General features: G+C 40.4%; 1 protein-coding gene across 1 annotated transcript in view; it reads right to left on the minus strand.

Moving 5' to 3' along the window:
- Positions 1-13734, minus strand: part of rpl31 (ribosomal protein L31) — a gene marked incomplete at its 3' end in the record, with an annotated part of 212667 nt that overhangs the window by 39816 nt on the left and 159117 nt on the right. The window lies entirely within an intron of this gene.

Genomic DNA, 13734 nt, shown 5'->3' on the forward strand with positions numbered 1-13734 from the left:
TTGCTATGTTTCCACACGGACGCTTTTAATTGCCAGAAGTGTGTGTCAGTAAAACAACTCCTTAGTGATTACATTTTTTTTCAAGTGTAGTTATTATTTTTTATATCTGAGTAAACAACGGACGTCGTGAATAAATGTGTGTTGTGTTGAAGGTTCAAATTTCGCTTCTTTTATATATATATATTTTTTTTTTTATTGAAAATGCTCAAACAGAAATGCGTCAGCGTTAATCACGCATTAATAAAATTAATGTTGTTTAAATTAATTTGTGTTGTATATGAGCACAGGAGACGGACGGACAGACAGACAGACAGACAGACAGACAGACAGACAGACAGACAGACAGACAGACAGACAGACAGACAGGTCAGTAAGACAGACAGACAGACAGACAGACAGACAGACAGACAGACAGACAGACAGACAGACAGACAGACAGACAGACAGACAGGTCAGTAAGACAGACAGACAGACAGGTCAGTAAGACTTTACCCGTCTGAGTTGTGTGTGACGTTTTGAGAGAGCGTGATATAGATTTTCCTCCGCCTCTCAGCGCTTTTATTTCTCTCTGCTGTCATCTTCTAGCATCTTCACTTGCTGCATGACTGAGCACAAGAAGAAACGTTAGCAGAAGGATGGGTCAGAGAGGGAATACAGGATGCTAAAAGAAAACTCACTATGAACATGCATTTTATTGCCAAAAGTTTGTGGACACCTGACCATAAGATGGGCATGCGATTCTTTTTGAACATTCGGTTCCACATTTAGTCTCCATTCACATTTATAATAAGCTCCACTCTTCTGGGAAGATGTTCCACTAGATTCTGTGAGATTTCTGGAGATTCATTCAGCCACATGGGTGTTAGTAAAGTCAGGAACTGATATAGGTGAGAAATGAGGAGGTCTGGGGTGCAGTCAGCGTTCACATTCATCCAAAGATGTTCAGAGCTCCATAGCAGGAGATCTTCCACATCTTTAAACCCATGAAAGGCAGATCTCCATGGAATTAGCTTTGTGCACAAGGGCATTGTGATGCTGGAACAGGTTTGGGTCTCCGAGTTCAAGTGAAGGAAAATTTGTTGCTACTTCATCCAAAGACGTCAGATACATCTGTTCGCTTCCTGAAAAAAAATCAAGTTTACCTTTTCAACATGGCCACCAAACTAAAAACTTACTCACTTTTTAGGTATCGTGTGAATTATTTTATTATTTGTATTATTATTATTATTAACTCTAAACTCCGTCTACTGAGATGAAACAGTTTTCCACCACTTCACCCCCCCCCCTTACATTCTGCTCATTTCTGGTGTGAGTGCGCTCCCTAGTGTTCCTTCTGTTAAATGGCAGATGAATGATGTACAACAGACACACACACACACACACACACACACACACACAGTTTGAACAGTCTACCCGCATTCATGTTGAAGTGTTTACGCTGCTTTCACAGACACACCTGTATACAAATATACACAATCACACAAATAATAAACAGGTGCTGAAAAAATAGGGTACAACACACACACACACACACACACACACACACACACACACACACACACACACACACACATTCATCAGCTGGCTGGTGTGATGTTAGAAACGGTAATGTCTTCCACCCTGTTCAGTTTTCACAGCTGCAGACGTATAAACCGTGTTCACTGATCAGAGATTTGACAGCTGCCCTGCGTTCAGTTACGTCCACCGTCTCTCCGTGTGTCTCTCATCACACTCGTACTCGTCTTCTCCCTGTCTCTCGTGTCAGCAAATGAATCTTCTCAAATGTCTTTCCTCAGCTTAGTCTACATCTCTCTGTCTGTCTCACACACACACACACACACACACACACACACACACACACACACACACACACATCTTTCACTTTATCCCTCTTTTCTTCTCTGGTTACAGCCTCAGTAATCTCATTAAACTGTGACCTTTTCTAGAAGAATTATATATATATACAAGCAAGATAAACAGATATTATATTTTCCAATGAAAAAAGATGATAGATAGATAGATAGATAGATAGATAGATAGATAGATAGATAGATAGATAGATAGATAGATAGATAGATAGATAGATAGATAGATAGATAGATAGATAGATATTATTTGGATGGATGGATGGATGGATGGATGGATGGATGGATGGATGGATGGGAGGGTGGGGGTATATGGATGGATGGGTGGTTAGGTGGGTCGGAGGGTGGGGGGTGTTTGGAAGGATGGATGGATGGATGGATCTTTAACACAGACAGAGAGAGAGAGAGAGAGAGAGAGAGAGAGAGAGAGAGAGAGAGAGAGAGATTATAGTTTCTACTGAAAGTTTGAAGGATAGAAGTGAGATTGTAGTGGGGAAGCAAACTAAATGAGATGACGGTACATTTTTCCGCCTCTTAAGAGGGAATAGAAATTCGCAGCAGATGGAGGGAAACCCTGCAGAAGGAAACCCTGCTGAACAGAAACATTTCATAACGGGTATAATAAATGAGGATATATTTATTGTGTGTGTTACGCTGATGTGAGAGACGTGAGCAGACCGCACGACTGTGTGCTTTAATAAAATTAAAGTGAGGAAGTGTTTTTTGTCAGGATTCCACTGGACTCAATAGAAAACACTGCATCATATCAAATTAGACCCATTAGTCCTTTTCTTTCTTTGAACTCCCTTTAATATATATTTTCAACAGTGTTTAAGCCCAATCTAAATTGAACACACACACACACACACACACACACACACACACACACACACACACACACACACACACATGCCTAAGTGCATGAGTGATTGCATGATGCATCATTTTCCCGTTGCTTTCTAGACAGCCGGAGGACACGGCCACGGCCACGAGGGTTAGTGCCTTCCTCTCTTAATGGGTGAGGGCACATTTGATTGCCAATTACTCCCAGATTGGAAGTGCCAATACGCCTCGTTTGAAGTTGATTGCTTTCCTGTGGTCACTTTCAGAGACCAGAGTTGTTTGCACCCTAACGACTCGGAGGCGACCTTATGACCTTGAGGACATTCGTCATATCGTAACTTAATCTTAGACAACAGATGCCACATCCTGTCTGACCTATAGCCCTCTACATTCACTTACACACACACACACACACACACACACACACACATACACACACTCACAGCTGTTTTTGGAAAGCTAATTCAATACACTTCCGTACTGATGGTGTAGTAATGTGATCCAGCCCGTGCCCCTGAGATGAGACCTAATGTAATCCTCGGATTGACAGAGATAACAAAAGTGTGTAAAAGGGGCATATTGGATTATGCGGAATCAGAAAACGTGTCCCCGCACACGTGTGTGGAGAAAGACAAAGACTCGAAGTGCTACATTAATGCTATCTGAGGCTTTAATCTAGTGGGGCGCGCACGTGAAATTGGAGAAACGACAGCTGACGAGAACTCGACGTCTCTTCTTGTCCTCCTGCTTTGTGCGAGAGACAAACGAATAACAGGCTCAGAGTCTCCTCTGTGTTCTAAATATCACGGTTGTGCGTCATGTCGTGAGGACACACAAGGTTTAATGTTTATAGGTATTTATATATACATTATTGCTTGGTGTATATGGAATATATCCTTCTGGAGTCAAATGCAGCAAAAGCAGAGCGTTAATGACGTGGAGAAGTTCCGATTGAAGGAACCATCCTTGTATATAATGTCAGACTGAACGAAAGGTAAAAACTATCGCACACAAGTAAAAGACTCATCAGACTTTATACACGTTCAGAATCGTGTTCTCTTGCTAATGGTAGCTACCTGCATAATTAACAATCTGTAGCGTATATTTGGTTCATGACCTGCCTTGATAAAAACCTCATACAAACACTTCCTTTCCCTACATCACTCGATAAGTGTCTCTTCTTGCTGTAACGTCCACCTAAATCATTTCGACATTTTCCCCGAGGTGGTTTGAAGTCATCACACAAATTGCATGATCAGGTTTGCTTCTTGGTTTGACGGACGCCGTAGGCGAAGTCACGCCGCAGGAAAGATTCCGAAACATTCTGACAGAATTTCACCAGAGCAATAAGACGATCTCGACACCCAAAAATCCGCTGTCGGTAAAATCAATCAAACCAGCGATCAAAAACTGCAGATTTTATCTTCGGATTATAGGAATATTTCAGGATTTTCAAAATTTGTTTCCGACGACCAAATCGTGACCAAAATCACCCGCCATTAGTGTCTCATTTAGGATTTGATTGGGTGAGTCAGAATGCTCCACATTTCAGAGGTTTGCATGTGTGTGATGCATCGTGGCAGAGAAGCAGACCAGATGGCGATGAATTTTCATTTCTGGAGAACAAATTCACAGTACATGGGAAGGGAACGTTAAATAACAGGGATGTCAGCGAGGAGTGAAGATTGAGGGTAATTTATGTAGGTAAGCTCATTTCACTAAACATTAGCAAATAAATTAGCGGTGAAGTGCTGAAGTACTAAACAGTCAATCACCGCTGTTCTCGATCGCTGGCGCCACGTTGGCACGGAATAGATGCTGTAACTATGATAAACTAATTGGCAGTTTTATATTTAACTAATAATTAATTTTCTAATGAGATTTCCTCACTTCTGTGGAGACACTGGAGAGCTTTTGTCATGCCTATTCCCTGTAGCTTAACATTTACCAAGCTGATTTTTTTCGAAGCTTTTTATAGGGAAAATATAAAAATATTTGCAGCTTGCATTATACCACTGACAATTGGACTGAGAAACGCCATCAGCCTGTTGGTAAACTACACGTGCAAAGGGACTGCTTGTGTGTTTACAGCCGCCGAAGTGATTTATTAGAGCAATGTGAATGTCCGCTATGCATTTGTTATCACCGTGGCCTGGTTCTGTGCTAAAGCAGCTCATTTATTACATGTTAATGAGTTGTTGATAACAGAACTCCATGTACAGTGCTGCCAAAAATACCTGTGTGCTGAAGAAGCAGACGATGCTGCCAGGAAAGATTTCAGCTGAAGACATGAAGCCTTTTTTCTCGACACTCATCACATCAAAAGGCTTGTTGTGTAATGGAAAAGTTAATATTTTGGAAATATACACTATATGGACTAAAGCTTGTGGACACCTGAGAGTAAGATCTGTATGTGCATCTTTTTGAACATCCCATTCCACATTTAGTCCTATCATAATGAGCTCCACTCTTCCAAGAAGATGTAGATATTGTGTAGATTTGTGATCATTCAGCTACAAGGGTGTAAAGTGAGGAAGGAGGCCTGGGGTGCATTCAGCATTCACATTCGTCCAAAAGGTTTTCCGAGCTCTATTGAAGGAGATCTTCCGTTCCAATCCATATAAAGTATACTGTATCTTCATGGAGCTGGTTTTGTGCATTGTCATGCTGGAGCAGGTTGTGGGCTCCAAGTTCATGTGGAGTGAAATTTTCATGCTCCTGCATCTACAGACTTCCTGTATTCTTGAATTGTCTGCCTCCAACTCTGTAGTAACAGTTACCCATGTGGCTGGAAAAGTCAGGTATCTATCATTTAAACTAACAACATGCAGGACTGCAACAAGATCTTGTTATCTTGCGATGTCAACCCTCCTGATAAATCACGACACGGTTATAAATGTTCCCTGTGAAGCAGAAAATAGCAGGTTCACCAAGCGTTTAGTGTAATAAAAGACCTTAACACTTTCAATTCCTTCATAATTTTCAGGGACTTGTAATTAAATGAGTCATTAAATGTGAGAATGAACAATACCGGAACAGCGATTCATGATGGTTATGTCACAATCTGTCGTAATTATGGCAATAAAAAATATAATAAATGAAGACTTTGATTGCAGTCTGTCTAAAAGGCTACTGGTGTTACAATGAGTTCAGCTTAATGAAGGATTTAGACAAGTGTGTAGGAGAATCAGAAGTACATTCATGTTCCTCTGGACGTTTTTCAGCTGCACTTGACTTTTAGTTCAATCTTAGTAAAAGCTTCTTCTATATGCTACCAGGTTCCTGGATTTGCAGATCATTCGAAAAATCTGGAGCAGTGGTGGTGTGTTTTGGGAGCTCTGTTTCCAATCGTGAAGATTCGATTGGCCGTTTTTGTTGTATGTAAATTCTGGAAATAGCAGCAGTTGCAAAAGATGTGATGAATGGCTTTTTTATATCTTGTAGGAAGCATGTGATTTGCTTTCGCCCTCCTGAGGTGCTAGCAGTTGCAAATTCAGTGTAGAGTAAAGGAATTAGCAGTGATGAAGAAAAGGACTGTAGAAATGAGCAGAAATTAGCAGCAATAAAGGTAAGGAAAATGCTGAAATGTATCTAAGTGGTCCCAAGCATCAGAACCAACTGTTCGAACTCTTCCAGAACTAAAAGCATGTGATATTTTGTATATCTACTTACCATTAGTCTCGAACTCCCAAATGCTCTCATTGAGTCTTTATTTAAATGAACTGAGAATCATTTCCTGTCTCATGCAGTTCCTCTTTCTGCAGCAGGGTTATTAGGTATCTGATCGAGCAATGCTTGGCAAGCATTTTTATTTTCCTCCCTTTCATTAAATAATTAGCTCTCGATGTATGCACAGTTTTTCTCTCACATGCAGAGAGTGATTAGTAGGAAAACATTCCTTTTTTTAAATCTCACAATAAAACCAAAAAACTTTGGCGAATATCAAAGAAATGTTATCACTCGCTCTGCTTTAGTCGGCATGTTGGAGTACAGTAGGTGGTTTGTATTATTATTAGTAGTAGTAGCAGTATTTCCTGTATTCTAGCTGGCTTTAATCTTCAGAAATAACCACACGCTCAACATTTATCATGTTTATAATACAGGGTAGAAGCTTTTGAAATTGAAAGCTAACATACAGTGTGTGTGTGTATATATATAAACTATATATAAACTGATTTTTTTGAAAGTGCAGTAATTCCAGTCTGTATGTGGTGCTTTGTTCCAAAATATCTTCCAAAGTATTACACATATTTCAGTGTAATAGCATTGCTTATTTGTACTGGCTTAATGAGTTTGCTGTGGCTATCTGAGGTACAGAAGAGTGTCTCAGAAGAGTGCACTAGACTTCTGCATTTGCCCCTGCTGGATGTGGGTGGGTGGCAGTGCCAGCTGCAGCTCAGGTCCAATAAATCATCTGTTAGTATGTGCCATTGGCAGGCAGTACAGCAGAATGCTCCATTATTCCTCCTCCTGGTTTTGACAAATGGCTCTCCGAGTGTTAGGGGACAGAATGGCAGTTTGTGTAAATTGTTTCACTTTTTTTTTTATCCTCACATCTGTGTGTTTTCCTTTTCTTACCCACTATCCTGTGCCACTGTTTTTGAGACATCCTTTTGGCTTGCTTTGTTTATAGATTTCTCTTCACTCAGTACATCTCCCTCATCCACCCTCCACTCCCCAACCCTCAACACCTTCTCGCTCAAATCATTTAGATCCGATAAAATGATCTAATGGACGTGCATCAGAAATCATAGAGCGCACTGTCCACACTTTTAAAACACACAATTGGCTTGTGTGAATGTGACTGTAAAATAAGTACAACCTATAATTCTGTTAACCTTGTAATGGTTCATCATGTTCAGTCATTCTGATACAAATCAGCTGCGTTAAAAGGCACTTTTGCAAACAATTGGCACCATAAATCATTTAGATGACGATGTTTTAGTGAACTGACCAGCTGTAGAGGAAACGTTAGAAATACCTGCTTATTTCTGATGTTCAATCAGCCAATCATGTGGCAGATGCACAATACAGATACAGAGCAAGAACTTCAGGTAAATGTCTCATCAAGTCTCAGTGACTTTTAACCAGGACACGGATTTTGCTTCCAGGCTGGTTTTGTTAGTCTCATGGGATTTTTTAAACACACACAGAATCTATAAGAAGTCTATAACGACCCAAAAAAGCAATGTGTAAAACCAGGGTAAGGAAAATCTTCAAATATATCAACATCAAATATTGATGAGCTGCAGAAGCTGAAGGCTACATAAGTTTCCACTCCTGACAGCCAAGAACACGAGTCTGAGCATATCGCGTTACAGACTCCCTGAAGCTGGATGGTCCACCGTCGTCCAGTTAGAGAAGAGCTGTTAATCTGTCCAGGCCCAAGTTGTCAAGTTCTATGGGAGCGCTGCTCCACTTTTTCAGCAATGATCTCATCATCCTTAGTTCTTCCTTGTATACGTTTGGCATCTATGGGATCCCGAGATTTTAGCTACGCTGCTCCATACTTGCGGAATCGACGACTTCTAGATATTCACAACAGCGTCTTTATTTTCAAATCTTGTTTAAAAACGCATCGTTTCAGGCAGACATTTTATTGCCATTGTATTATGTTTAATTGGTTGTGTAGTGTTCCATTATTTTAAATTGTTGTTTGTTTGTTTTGTGTTTTTATTGTATGTAAGGTGTCTTTGAGTGTCATGTAAAGCACGCATAAATAAAATGTTATTGTTACTAAATCTCAGAACTTTTGGAAAAGTATAGAGTTTTTTGGGTATTAATGGATTATGAGACATGTGTATATATATATTTTCCAAAGCATTGACTCATGGGATGTTATTAAAAGCGATTATTTAAAGTAAGAGACATAATGTGCGTCATTTTATTTGTCAATCCTTATGTACAGACCCTCTGATCTTTCATTAAAAAAACACGAGGGATTTTCATGAACACAGTGAAACACTGAAACGTCCTGTAGGACCTTGTGTTATTGATCGTAACCAGTGTTTTTCTCGCCTCTTTGTATTGTTCTCTTTTGTCCATTTGGCTTTAACATGCAAATCCTCAAAGATGCTTGTCTTTCAACCCTATCCGGCATAATCCCCCTATTCTCATTCCAGCCCTCGTTTGGTGCCGCTCACATTAAATGCGATGATTGATGATGTATCGATCATGAAGCTTTTTCGGCTGGGTGCTGAGTCAACAGCAATCCGATGCCTTTATCTTTGTTAAACACCTTGCCAACAAACATCTTCTTTCTCTTCACTTTGGGGGGAAAAACTGATTGTTTTGAGGGGGTTGAAATTTATTTGTTTAAAGGAGTGTGTGATTGTGTTATTAGTGATAAAAAGAACAAGATTTTATTCAAGATGTACACTTTTTATTTATTTCTTGAGATGAAGCTGCTTTTTCAGCTGATCCTCGTCTTCATTTTCTTTTCTCTTTTCTTTTAATTCCATGTTCATGAAACTAGTTCGAGATAACTTGTGCTTAATGACATTTCCATGCTATAAATAGAAGACAGGTCAGTTGTGGGCCATTAAGAAATGCACATGATCAGCAATAAAACTCCAGCAGACATTGGCGTGAGGGGATGATTGGGTCTTATTGGTATTAACAGGCCCAAAGTGTGCTAGGAAAACATTCCCCAGATCATAACACCACCTTCAAGAGCATGACTGTTTACACAAGGCAGGTTGGGTCCATGGATTCATGGTGTTCTGTCAAATGATGGCCACCAGGTCTTTGTGGTGCTTGTGCCCACCTCAGCCTCAAAGTTCTATTCTGGCTGTCTGAAATCGGACCCCCCTCTGCCTCAAGATTTGATGCTTGTACACTCAGGGTTCCTAATTGAGTTCTGAAGTCTTTGAAGACTGCCACTCTTTTTTTTCTCTTCATTATTCCATGTTGTGTCTATGTATCCCAGGACATCAGTTTGTATAGCAAAACACAAACCAGCCTGTCTTTCACTAATAAACAAGCCACGATCAACATCACTGGTGCTTGAACTAGTTGTAGAAACCGATGACTATGGCTTGTTTACTGATGTCAGACAGGCGGGTTTGATGATTTCTGCCCTGCACTTAGTTTTCACATTCACGTTCACGCTCGTTCCTGCCCATTCCTTTAAGATCTGTCCAAATGGTTTGATAAGTATCAGCTTAATCTGGTTCTTACGTCCATCCCCTCGTGCAGTTTTCTGCCCGGAGTGCTTTGTGTGTTCTTCTCAGCAGGATAAGTGATCGCTTCCATGGCAAGGACTGATTTGTGTCTTTTCTGAGGTAAGCAAGAGATGAATGGGGATGAATAGGGTGTGATTTGGTCCACGATAAGAGGCTAAAAGCTTGAGCTCTCAGTCGTGACTGTGCATTTAACATTTAAGGATCAAAATCCCATTATATAATTGCACCATGACAGCAGGGTGAAGTTGTTTAGTACGTGTTGGGAAAAGAAATGCCCCACAGGGGAAAAACTGTGCGAGGGAAAAGTGCCAGTGACATCCATTATTTCTCTCTCTCTCTCTCTCTCTCTCTCTCTCTCTCTCTCTCCATTTTATCCTCATTCTCTCACTCCTTCTGTGGCCTGGCCCAGTTGAACTGTAGCTGTTAGATGGCCGCCATCACTGCAAAATGTCTTATTATGACCTGTCACTCGACTCCACCAACACCCACTCCCTTGTGCTCTCGTCCCAATTCTGCCAGAAAACACCACCGCTTTCATCCAGCACTGTTCCAAGAGTATTTTCAGAAAAAGAGAAAAGAAAAAAAAAAGCGATGGAATAATCATAAGGGAGCAGAAATAGACAGAGTTAAATAGAGGAAAAGGGCATGCTGGAGGGAAAAGGTCAATAGATTGATTGGGTCTGAAGGAAAGGACCACTGAGAGAGGAAATCTAAATATTTGATCAAATTCGACCTTCTGTGCCTTTTTTTGTTTTGTTGCCATTAATGTTACTGTCTCGTTGTTTGGGCTCGTTCCCAGAGACCCCGGTGTTGCCATGTTGTGTAAAAAATAACAGTATTTCAAATGAACCATCATTTCCTCGTGTCCTTGTTGCCCACAATCTTTAGTTTTCCCTCTGATTATTTAGTAAATATGTTCCTTCATGTCCCTGTTTGCTTTTCCTATAAAGTATTTCTCACTGTTTTGCCGTCTGCCTTAACAAACCTTTTGGATCATGTTTGCATTCTTTGCCCCTGAGCCTTTTTTCTGTTGTTTACATTCCTGATTTTACTCGTTACGTTGCTTTATTGCATTATTATTATTACACTTATTTTTTTAACAACAAACTGGGCTTAATAAGTTAAAGACGAGATCATTTTTGGGGGAAAACATGGACTGGGTTCAACATTAAAATGTGTAAAACAAACAATGTAGATGTAAAGATTTCCACCACACTCATATACAAGCCCCAAATGACTGCTGGTTTCTAGGCCGAGATGAAACACCATGTTAGTGTTCACATGCATTTATTTAATCTCCATATTTCATACACATAACGTTATAAATTTGAATGCCATAATAATCCAAATGCAATAAATATAAATGTCATCGCTGGTGCTGGGCTGAGAATATTCTCTTTATTTAATGATTTCAAAGATCCTGAATCTGCTGCTCGAAAAAACTTGATTGCTTCATAATTCATTGTAATGATGCATAGAAGCAAAATGACTTATTATTTTAATTTTAATTACTTCATATTATTATTAGTAGTAGTGGTTAGAGTAGGAGGAGTACTTCAGATCCCAATTGTATCTTTCTCTGTAATCACTCATGTCTCAGTTTTGGTGTCTAAGCGTCTGATCACTTGATATAATCTGAGAAAATGTTTTGAGTGCTCGTACAGCTCCACCTAGTGCTCCACCTAGTGCTATCTGTGGCATAACTTACTAGTATGAGAAGGGGGCTTACAGGGACAGGGTAAGATGAATTCTCCAGCCTGAAGTTTCTCTTGGAATAAATCATCCATGGGACAGAGACATAAGTCAGGCAATGAGAAGTGCTGAGTCTGCAGTGCTCCGTGTGAACATCAGGAGAAAGCTGTACTGTTGTCTTCACCACACTGTGGCAAACCTGAGAACGTGAAAAAACATTGTTATTGAATACTGTATTGGAAGTAGATAAGCTCCCAATGCTCATGTGGCCTACAAAATGAACATGTGTGTGTAAAAGCTGATCGGAGATTTATCAGTGATCATAAGGACAGACGGTCACTTCTTCTGCTGCCCATGAGATGCGTGAGTGTGCACCATAGACCATGATGCGAATATTATTGCATTTCCATGATGCAAAACCCATGACCTTCACAAGACCTTGCCTCACGATCTAGGAGCTGTGTGTGTGTGTGTGTGTGTGTGTGTGTGTGTGTGTGTGTGTGTGTGTGTGTGTGTGTGCATTCATACACAAAAAACATTTTCACTGTCACCTGGCAAACTTAACATACAGCTTGTCAAAATACACGCCATGGAAATAAAAGAAAAAACAATTGTGTCTGAAATACCACAAGGGCAGAACATGTTCAGTGTGCTCGTGGCTGCTCTGCTCCACTTCTGCAAAAGAGCAAAGTCAGGTAAAAATAAAAACCCGAGCAACTGAGCAGCTCGTGGCAGAGACTGAGAGTCGGGTCTTCACCTGCAGTACACTGTGTTATTCCCAGTGTGGCTTCACCTCTGTTCTCTGCTCTGAGAAACACACCTGCTCGGGCAAATAAGGAACTCGGTCGATTAAGAAACACACTGAGAAATTAGAAGGATCATGGAGAAGAAATGTAGGGTTTGCACCAGGTCACAATGTGTAATGTATAGCAAATAGTCATCAACATGCAGTGATGATCAAAATAAGAATTAATTTCTTTACAGTATGGCAGGTTCTCTCTTGTCACCATGGTGATGCAATTTCAGCTCAACATTTCCTATTTTTCCTCTTTCTGTAATCAATTATTTAATATTCAGGGTTGATATTTGCATTTTACAAACATGTACTACTGCAGCTCTTCTGTAGTCTCTCAGATTTTCTATTAATTGCAGTGTAAAAGTCAAAATAAGTAGCAGCATAAAACACCCTGAGCAACTGCGAGAGATAAAAATATGAATATGCCCAAAACTGGTTTCCCGTCATTGCTACTATCAGGATCTACGGGCGCACTTCCGGTTCAGCAGCGATCTTCTCACTTTTCTTGTTCCACTGGATATTTAAGGATGTTAAAACACTCACTTCTTGCAAGATTATCTCCTTGATTCCTCATGTACCAGTAGATACATCCTGCATTTCTGTTTGGTTTGATGATTACTGCTGGCTTAATGCCATCACGGTGAAAAAACGGAACCCCCTGCCCTTGGCCTTTGTGCTCCTCCAGGGGGCGACCATCGTCACTAAGCTCTGCCTGAAGATACCCTTATGCTCTCTATCCATCTCTAATGTTGCACAACCTGGGGGCGGTCCGCCTCAGACTTCTTTACTCCTCCAGATGTATCCAAACTTCCATGTCTCATGCCTCAAATGGATCCAAGCATACTTTCTGGTTAGAAAAAAAGAAAGCAGTGGTGCTTGCACCCAGAAAATTTCAGCTTCACTTAAATAGACCACTTTCCAACACACTTCACACAAACCTGCTTACTCTTCCTAGTCGAGTCTCCTTGTTGGAGTCATTTGTGTGCTGTCTCTGTAATGGTTGTCATTGGAAAACAAAAGTGGTTGGATGTTTGGTCCAGTCTCATTCTATCGGGTGAAACAGTAATTCTACCTCAATATTCACTCATAACACATGGCAAATTTCCTTTATATGATGTGGATGGTTTTGACATCAGCAGGATTCACGCCTGTAGTTTCTCAGTGATGGTGATTATGTTGACTGTGTAAAGCACTAGATGATGGTCATGTTGTGCAGCTGAGAGCCTCTTAATGTTGCACTGAAGTGCTTCAATGTAACTTTGGTTTATCTCAAGTGTTGTATGCATGGACATATTAGAGCCGGAAAAAATCAATTCATGCATTACTGAATTTGTCTCAAACAAAGAGTCCGTCA

Source organism: Silurus aristotelis (genome assembly GCF_946808225.1).
Source record: "Silurus aristotelis genome assembly, chromosome: 3".
Lineage (NCBI taxonomy): Eukaryota > Metazoa > Chordata > Actinopteri > Siluriformes > Siluridae > Silurus > Silurus aristotelis.